The following is an 8,904-nucleotide window of genomic DNA, read 5'->3' on the forward strand; positions in this document are numbered from 1 at the left end:
AGGGACAGTTTATATTTCAGCCTCCTCTATAGCTGCTGGAAATGTCATTAAATTTTTGAGATTTCTCACAGAAAATAAAAGCAAAAACAGTTTTGCGCAAGTGTTGGTTTTATGAAAGGAGATCTTATTTCAAACTGATCAGCGCCAGAATGGGAGATAAAGCAATCATGATGAAATGAATAAATAAAAGATAATCCTTCATGAAAGACCAATGAGCTTCTGAAACATCAGCAGAGAGACCTTAACTCATCGCCTCTTGAGCAATTTCCCAGGTTTTTTAGTGACTAATCAGGGCAATTCTTGAATGAAAGTCATACAATAATTAATGAACAGGACCAATGACTTAGTAGCCTAACTAGGGGTCCCCAATCCTCAGGCCCTGGACTGGTACTGGTCCATGGCCTGTTAAGAACCAGGCTGCATAGCAGGAGGTGAGCCACTGGCGAGTAAGTGAAGCTTCTGTATTTGCAACCTCTCCCCAGGGCTAGCATCACCATCTCAGCTGTACCTTAGATCATCAGGCATTAGATTCGCATAGGAGCATTGGTCCCTGGTGCCAAAAAGGTTGGGGACCGCTCGACTAACCTGCTGCTGGTCGCGTGATTTTTGATATTTGCATTAGGCTTTGATGCTTTCTTCCATTCCCCTAGTCTCACTCCCCTGTGATAAACGTTTTATTGTAAACATCCAGATGTTTGGAATACATAATTGTGTGTGAATTTTAACTCAAAATACTGTTCTAAGCCTCCCTCCACCCCCTTTTAAAAGTATATTTGGAAGTCTTTCTATATCAGTATGTACCAACCTACATGATTGTTTTTAATGGAGGCATATTATTACATTTATTATTGTCCTATTGATCACAAATTAGGGTTTGTATTACAAACTGCTACAGTGAACACTCCAAAATAGATAATTTTGCACCCTTGTGGGAGTAGGATAAGTTCCTTGAAGAGGACTTGATGGTCATAGGATATGAACACTTATATTTTTCATACCTCTATTGAAAAATTATCCTCTAAAGAAATTATACCAGATTACTCCTTAACAAAGTATTACAGTACCAAAACAGACACTATAAAACTAGGGTGTTGCATAAGCTTGCCAATCTAATAGATGAAAAATCTTATTTCTTGTTTTAATTCATGTTTTCCTGACTATCAGGGAGGATGAACATATTTTGACATTTTCTTTGGCCATTTGCATTTATTTTTTGTAAACGTTATATTTTCTATTAGGTTATTCACCTTTAAAAAGGATTTATAATAAATTTAATTATTGAAAACATTGACCTCTTGTCTGTTATCTTTTCCAAATATATTTTCCATTTATTTATTTTTTAACTTTTAATAGTACTTTTCGCTGTGCAGATTTTTAATTTCTAGGTGGTCAAACTGAATTGTCTTTTATATATTCTAAGTTAGAGTTATATTTAGATGATTCTTCTAAGCTTATAAACAAATTAATTTATCTAGAATTTAATGAAAAGAATCTATTAGGAATTCAGCTTTACTTTTTTTTCCAAATGGTTAGCCAATTGTCTCAACAATATTTATTAAATAATTCATCTTTTCTTCACTGATTGATAATACTATGTGTAACAAATTTCCAAATGTATGTGGGTCCATTTCCAGACAACTCTCAACTATGAAAATGCTTTCATATGTGCTATTTTATTTCTAAACCTTGGAGTTCCTGGTTTGAAAATAAACCAGAACATAAAGGACTTTTGCTTAGAAGCTTTTTAGAGATATTCAGAGATTAGTAGATACTGAAGTATTCATAATCCTACATAGTCTGAATCTAAAATCATTTGACAGGACAATTTTTGCAAAACAAATTGTTTTGTCATCCAAAGTTTGATGGGTCCACTGGAAATAAATACAAAGAAAACCACTAATTTATTTAATCATCTTTTTTTTCTTCTTCACTTTAATTTTAAGTGTATATGTAAACAAGGCATACACAACTTTAGAAAGATGGTTTAGAGTAAATAACACACTGCACTTTCCCTGGGTAAATGTGATCAAGCTCTTCCCTAATTTCCAGTGTAGGCAGAGGGTCAAAAATGGGACATGCATAGCAGTGATGCCTATAGTGAGAGGGAAAAAAACAGAAACATGAAGAATTAGCTTAGTGGAACTAACTCTATTACAGAGTTTTGATGGAAATCATGAGTCCACAGAGAATTGTCAAAGTCCAGAGAAATTAGGCCAAATCAATACTGAAGGGTTTCCAGTCTGGGAGATGGGATGAATGAGATGTTGCAAAAGTACGCTCTCTGTTCTGACAATATTCTGATTTATTGTTGGCAGCATCTTGGCTGGTTCCAGGTGGTCTGAGTGAGGTAGTACCATAGCCAGTAGCTCTGGATTGGGAGTCAGGATGAAGCCTCCTGACTGGGCAGGGTGTTAGGTCTGAGACTCAGAATAAGATTTAAGTCCTAGTGGTGAAAGGGAGTGTGGATTAGGAAACCAGGCAGCTATTTAGTCATGCAGATGTGCAAACATAACAAGGACATTAGGTAGGGCTTGAACTGATCTAAGGGCATCTTAGCCCTTCTCCCAGAGAACTGTGGAAAACTCACCTTTGGTCTAGTTCCACAGCACTGAGGTCAGGATGTACTTTGCTAAACTGTGGTTGCCAGGGGAGGTCAACAAATGAGGACCATATTCATGTACTATACTGTTCTGTACTTCCCTCCCTCCCTTTGTACAATACTGTAGGGTACATTATCTAACACCGAGAATGACAAAGCACCCTGCTAGATTCCACTATTAGTTTATCAAGCATTTAATGAGCACTGATTACATGCCAGGCACTGTACTAGGTGCTGAAGATTATATATGAGTGAGTAAATGAAACAGGAAAAAGTTTCTGTCCCCATGCTGTCTTGAGACAACACATAGGTAAAACATAGAGTATGTTAGATAATGATAAATGCTTAGGAAAAAGCCAAATTGGGTAGGGAGATAGGGTGTGTGTGTGTGTGTGTGTGTGTGTGTGTGAGTGTGTGTGTGCATGTGTGTGTGTGTGAGTGTAGAGGTATAAGCTATTGCTGTTTTAGCATGGTCCTCACCAAGAGGATGATATTTGAGCAAAGATTTGAAGGAGATAAGGGAATAACTATGTACTTATCTGGGGGAAGCATTCCAGGTAGAAGTGCAAAGGCCCAGAGGTGGGGAGTATATATGGCTTGTTTGAAGAACAGCAAGGAGTCTAATGTAGCCAGAATGGAGTAAACAAGGATAGAAGTTGGAAGTGGCTCTAGCTATTCTTATCAAACTTTAGTTTGCTTGTAGACATTTGAAGTGAACAAGTGTTATTTTTAGCTGTTCAGCATCCCTTTCATAGAGAGGAACTATCTGCTCCCACTCTACGTGGTTCTTTTGGGGCTATCAATAATAGAACTCCGCTCTTCTAATCACAGGAGGTAGGATTTGGCCACACATTGTATATATTATGACAGTAATGAGTATTTAGGTAATGTACAAGTGACCCCAACCAGGCCAGTCATTATGTTGAAGTTAAATGGACAGCTGGCTCTGCCACTGAGCCTCTTGTAACAATGCCAGAATGTGAGTCCAGCACTCACGATGGTCGTTCTTCCCAGCTACACTGAGGATGCCTTCAGTGCCTTAAGAGAGCACAAAGCGAACACAATTAGATTATAAATTACTATTCTTAAAATTTAGTATTTTACCATTATTCAAGAAACAATAGAGATTTAGAGTTGCCAGAAACATATCTAAAAAAGTCGAAATTGCAACCCGTAGAACTAAATAGTAGAGACATGATGAGCTCTTTAGTTGAGATCAGTGCTTTACATCTTAGTCATGAGGATAACATCAGATCTGACCAGCATCTGAGGACAGATAAAGAAGAGAGTTTATGTTCAGAGTTTGGGGCCTCTAACATGAAATACTCTATGAAGGTGAGTGGGATTTCAAGGATTATGTAAACTTGGGCCCCCTGGAAGTGAAGCTCATGCCTGTGGAGAGCAAGAAAATGCCCATTCTTTGGATAAATACCCAGAAGTTCAATTGCTGGGTCAAAAGATATACCCATTTTTAATTTTTTTGAGAAACCTCCATACTGTTTTCCATAGAGGCTGTACCAATTTGCATTCCTATCAACAATATATGAGGGTTTCCTTTTCTCTGCATCCTCGCCGACACTTGTTGTTTGTTGATTTGATGATGACCATTCTGACAGGTGTGAGGTGATATCACGTTGTGGTTTTAATTTGCATTTCTCTGATGATTGGCGACCTTGAGCAAAACAATAATTTGTAAAGATCTGTGTACCCCAATATTCATGGCAGCACAATTTACAATAGCCAAGATACGGAAGCAACCTAAATGCATAGCAACAGACGATTGGATAAAGAAATTATGGTTCATATATACAATGGAATATTACTCAGCCATTAAAAAAATGAAATCCTATCATTTGCAATGACATGGATGGACCTAGAGGTTATTATGCTGAGTGAAATAAGTCAGATAGAGAAAGATAAGTATTATATGATTTCACTTATACGTGGAATCTAGGGAACAAAAAGAACAAGCTAATCAAAAACAGACTCACAAATATAGTGGACGATTTGGTGATGGACAGAGAGTAGGGAGATTGGGGAGCTGGGAGAATGGGGTGAAGGGTTAAAGAAGTACAAATTAGTAGTTGATAGTCACAGAGATGGGGAGCACGGCATAGCGAATGCAGTTAGCATTAATATGATGGCTAGGTGGAGGGCCAGGGGAGGGAGGGAGCAATTGGGGGGATTGTTTTATAAACTATATAGATGTCTAACCAATGTACTGCATACTTGAAACTAATTTAAATAAATAAATTTTAAAAAAAGAGAAAAGAAAGACAAAAAAAATGCCCACTCACTTTCAAGAGAAGGAAATTCTAGTCAAATTCTGTCAGGAGGCCAGAAAGCCACAACACATATAAAATCATAAAGTCTTTTCTCTAAGTCTAAAAGTTGCAAAGTAAAGACAATTTTTCTTTATAAATTTTCTTTGAAAATTGAAATAAGGAACAAAATAGATATATTTTCTATGATCCTCTTCTTTGGGTACTCATTAAATCATTTAGTTTCACTTTACATTTCATCAATGTACCTTTAGAGAATATGTCTAACTTCAGAGAGGCTTTTTTATTTTCCTTCAAAGAAGCTTTTGAGCTTTCTTTTAAGGTTGTGTCTGCTGTACTACCAGATTTCTCTAAAGAGATCCACAGATTAAATATCAGACAGTGCTCATGTGTAGGAGGTGAGTTCTTAGAATGATTTGAGTTTGAAGGAGGTATAGTATAGAACTTAACTTCCTTCAAGATTGTTTTTCTCAATAGAGAGAAAAACAATTGTTTTCTGTAGTGAATTTTTATCATTTGTAATTGTGTATTTGATCTCTCTGCCATACCAGTTTTATTAAAATATTTTGTTACACTCGTCAACTTGTGTTTTTATTCAGTATTTTTTGTAGGAAAAAATAGCATGGATTTTGCTGTTCTCACTGATAGGTTCGTTAACATTTTAATTCTTATTACCCATTGGGTAAGGTTATTTTTGTGTGCAAGTTGACTTTGGAGTAGGCCTCTAATTTGTGTCTTCAGTGCTTTATTGGAAGTGAATGATGTGCTCTCTGGCATACTGACTCAATGAGATGGCATTCCAGAGTCAGAGTTGTTGAGATATATTCAGATTGCTTAATTTGTTCACAGGTAGATAGTGTCAGGGCTCCCCAAAACTACTCCCCGTATTTGATGATTCACTAAGAGATCTCAGAGGACTCAGCATATGGTCCTACTCATGGCTGTTTATCACAGTGGTAGAATATGATAAAGCAAAATTGGTAAAGGGAAAGATACTCAAGGTGAGGTCTGGAGAAAACCCGTCTCAAGCTTCTATGAATCTTCTCCTAGTGGAGTCGCACAGGATGCACTTAATTCTGCCAGCAACAGGCTATAACAACACATGAGAAATGTCTGCCAGGAACACTCACCTGAGCCTAGGACTGAGTTTTTATTGTGGGCTGGTCATGTAGGCACATAGTGGCTGTGTAACTGACTGTAGTCATTAAAATTCCAGACTCTCAGAAAGAAAACAGGTGTTCGGTGTAAACTACATAGTTTGTACAAATAGTATAGGAAAATTGAGCCACAGTTCTCATTTAGGGAGTTTTCTAATCAAGTTTTCAGATGCCAGCCAAGGGTCACTCTTACAAGCAAGCCTTTCTAAGGACAGCAGTTGCAGGCCTGCTCTGTTAACTCTTTTTTGCACATAGATTAAAACATAAAAAAATTTAAAATGATAGATTTCTCATCTGTACCTATTATGAGTTTGTATACTTGTAGGAAAGTTATATTCCAGATTCTGCTTTAAATACAAATGACTTCTGTGGAGATTTTTGAGAAAAATACTCTACCCACTTCAAGCACATTGATTTAATCATATTTGCCGTATAGTTCCTTTTGCCGTGTAAGGTAACATATTCACCGGTTCTAAGGATCAGGATGTAGACATCTTTGTAGAATAGATGTATTCTGTCCACCACAAATAGTGTGCGGGAATGAGAAGGTAGGTGGAAATTAGAGCCCTTGGAATAATATTTTCACTTTCTAAAAATATCATTTTGTACTACTGTTTAAATTTTTTTTTTGTCAAGAAGATATTACTTTTATTATAATAACTATTTATAAATATATTTTGGTCCTTTGGTCATTTTTTATTTCTTTTTATGGAAAGCAAATTTTATATTTGCATCTCTTTGCCTTGTAGAAGCATTATTTTGATGGCCTTTTAAAGTCATTGTGTTTAAATAATCCCAATGACTAGAGATACAAATTAGTGTACATAGAGCATAATTGATTTACCTAATATTTATACTTGAATAAAAACAATATATTTTAGAAGAAGTATAACAGTGGAATAAAAGACTGTAAATAAGGCAAAAATTGCTCCGGAAGCATTTCAGCATGTCACTTCGTAAAAACTAGTTCCAGTCTGTGCATTGAGTCTTAATCGTTAATATTGCTATCCCAGGGGTCAAAATGTTAAGTTATTTTTGAATAACTTAAGCAAATGTTATTTGCTTCCAAATGGACCTAAGGCAAATATTAAGTTAGATACCTGATGACATATCTCTGGGAAAACTTAATATTTTAAGCAGTAATAATAGTTTATTTTCCTCATTTCCTGATCCTCTCATATTGGCAAACCAAATTTAGGCAGTCATAAAATAGAGATTAAATCACAGATTATTTAACACATGTACAATGGATAAAGATAGAAGCAGCCTACCTTTCACAATGCTGCCTACATCCCTTCTCCCAAAAGCCTTTCCCAAGACATCCTAATGATTGGGATGTCCTCCTTCTGGATGGAGGTGTCCTGAGATAGTTATAGTGATTTTTTGAAGCTGAAGGCATGGCTGCTTGTGTTCCTACTGCCGTTGGTTTTGAGGTTCTCATTTTGAAGAATTAGGGTTTATAGATTAGCTTGTGGTACAAGCTCAACCCTAGTTCATCCTCCGCAAGGTTGCCACATTGCTAGTAGGAGTCATAACTGTTTTTTTTCTTTTTTTCTTAGAAGCAGGGTACCACTTCTTGTAAGTTTGATTGCTTTATCATGTTCAGCCAAGTAAAATATAGAAACACTAAATCAAAAAAAGGTCTTCTCTACTTCCTTTTCTCGATATAGAACACTGATCATCTAAACATTTTCAACAGTCTCATAACCCTTTTTCTTTTCCATAGGTGAAACAATCATAACAGTATTCTTTAAAATATTCTAGACACATTTTCAAATCATATTAACCTCTCCAAAATCATTGGCTGCATATTAAGCAAGAAGAATTAAAGCTTACAAGAAAGAAAGATCACTAATAGGAAAATAGTCACATAAACCTAATTTAGATAAATATTGATGCAGCATGAACTATTTCAAGGAAAAATATCTTAATGCAGGACTTCTGACTTTTTAAATTCTTAAATTTAATGTATGAAATATCTGAGCTTTTGTATTTCATTAACATAATCAATGCTACAAGTGACCAAAACAAACAAAGATTTTAATAGAACAGATGGAAGAAAATTGTTATAAAATGAAGCAGCTACCAAATGCAAGTGTTCCTCAGCTTCTAGCATCTGTTTATCTTTTGCTCCTGTCCACAAGTTAAATGACATAGTGATTTATTAAAAACAACATGCTTTTGAATGCATAACTTTTTCTTTTTCTTCTTCTTCCTTTTTTTTTGCTAATCCAACACAGTGGAGATTAATGAAATGGTCAAGTTTAGGAGTATTTTAAAGAAGGAACCAAAAAGACCTGCTGATGGATTGTGAGAGATGAGGCAAAGTAAAGAATCAAAGGATGAGACTTCTATATCCGGTAATGACAGATAGAAATTAAGACTACCTTTCCTACTTAAGGAGAAAGGCTAGAAAAAACAACAACAACTACTACTACTACTACAACTACTACAACTACTACTACTACTACTACTACTACTACTACTACTACTACCTGCTGGAAGGTATTGGAGAACTCACAAGGTAATGAAGAATTACCTGGCCAAGATCTAGAAAAGAAAAAAAAGAAAAGAAAAATACAGATAGATGAGGCTGGCACTTGGAACTCCTTTAACCCGGGGATATTTGCTGATCTAGAAAAGCTAGCTGAAAAGTAGTGTTTTAAGAGCTTCTTAGAGTAGGGAGAGGTGAGGAGGTAGGGAGAAAATAAAACCTTTCCTCATATAGACTGCAACCTAGCTTCCAGGCACCTGGTGGCCTAGGAAATCTGTCCTTAAAATTGGATTAAGATAATCTCAGATTGCTAATGTTCACAAATTCCTGGCAGAAGTAAGTAAAAATCCTCTCTGGAGAAAGATAAAATCG

This window comes from Pteropus medius, unplaced genomic scaffold (genome assembly GCF_902729225.1).
Source record: "Pteropus medius unplaced genomic scaffold, Ma_sr-lr_union100, whole genome shotgun sequence".
NCBI lineage: Eukaryota > Metazoa > Chordata > Mammalia > Chiroptera > Pteropodidae > Pteropus > Pteropus medius.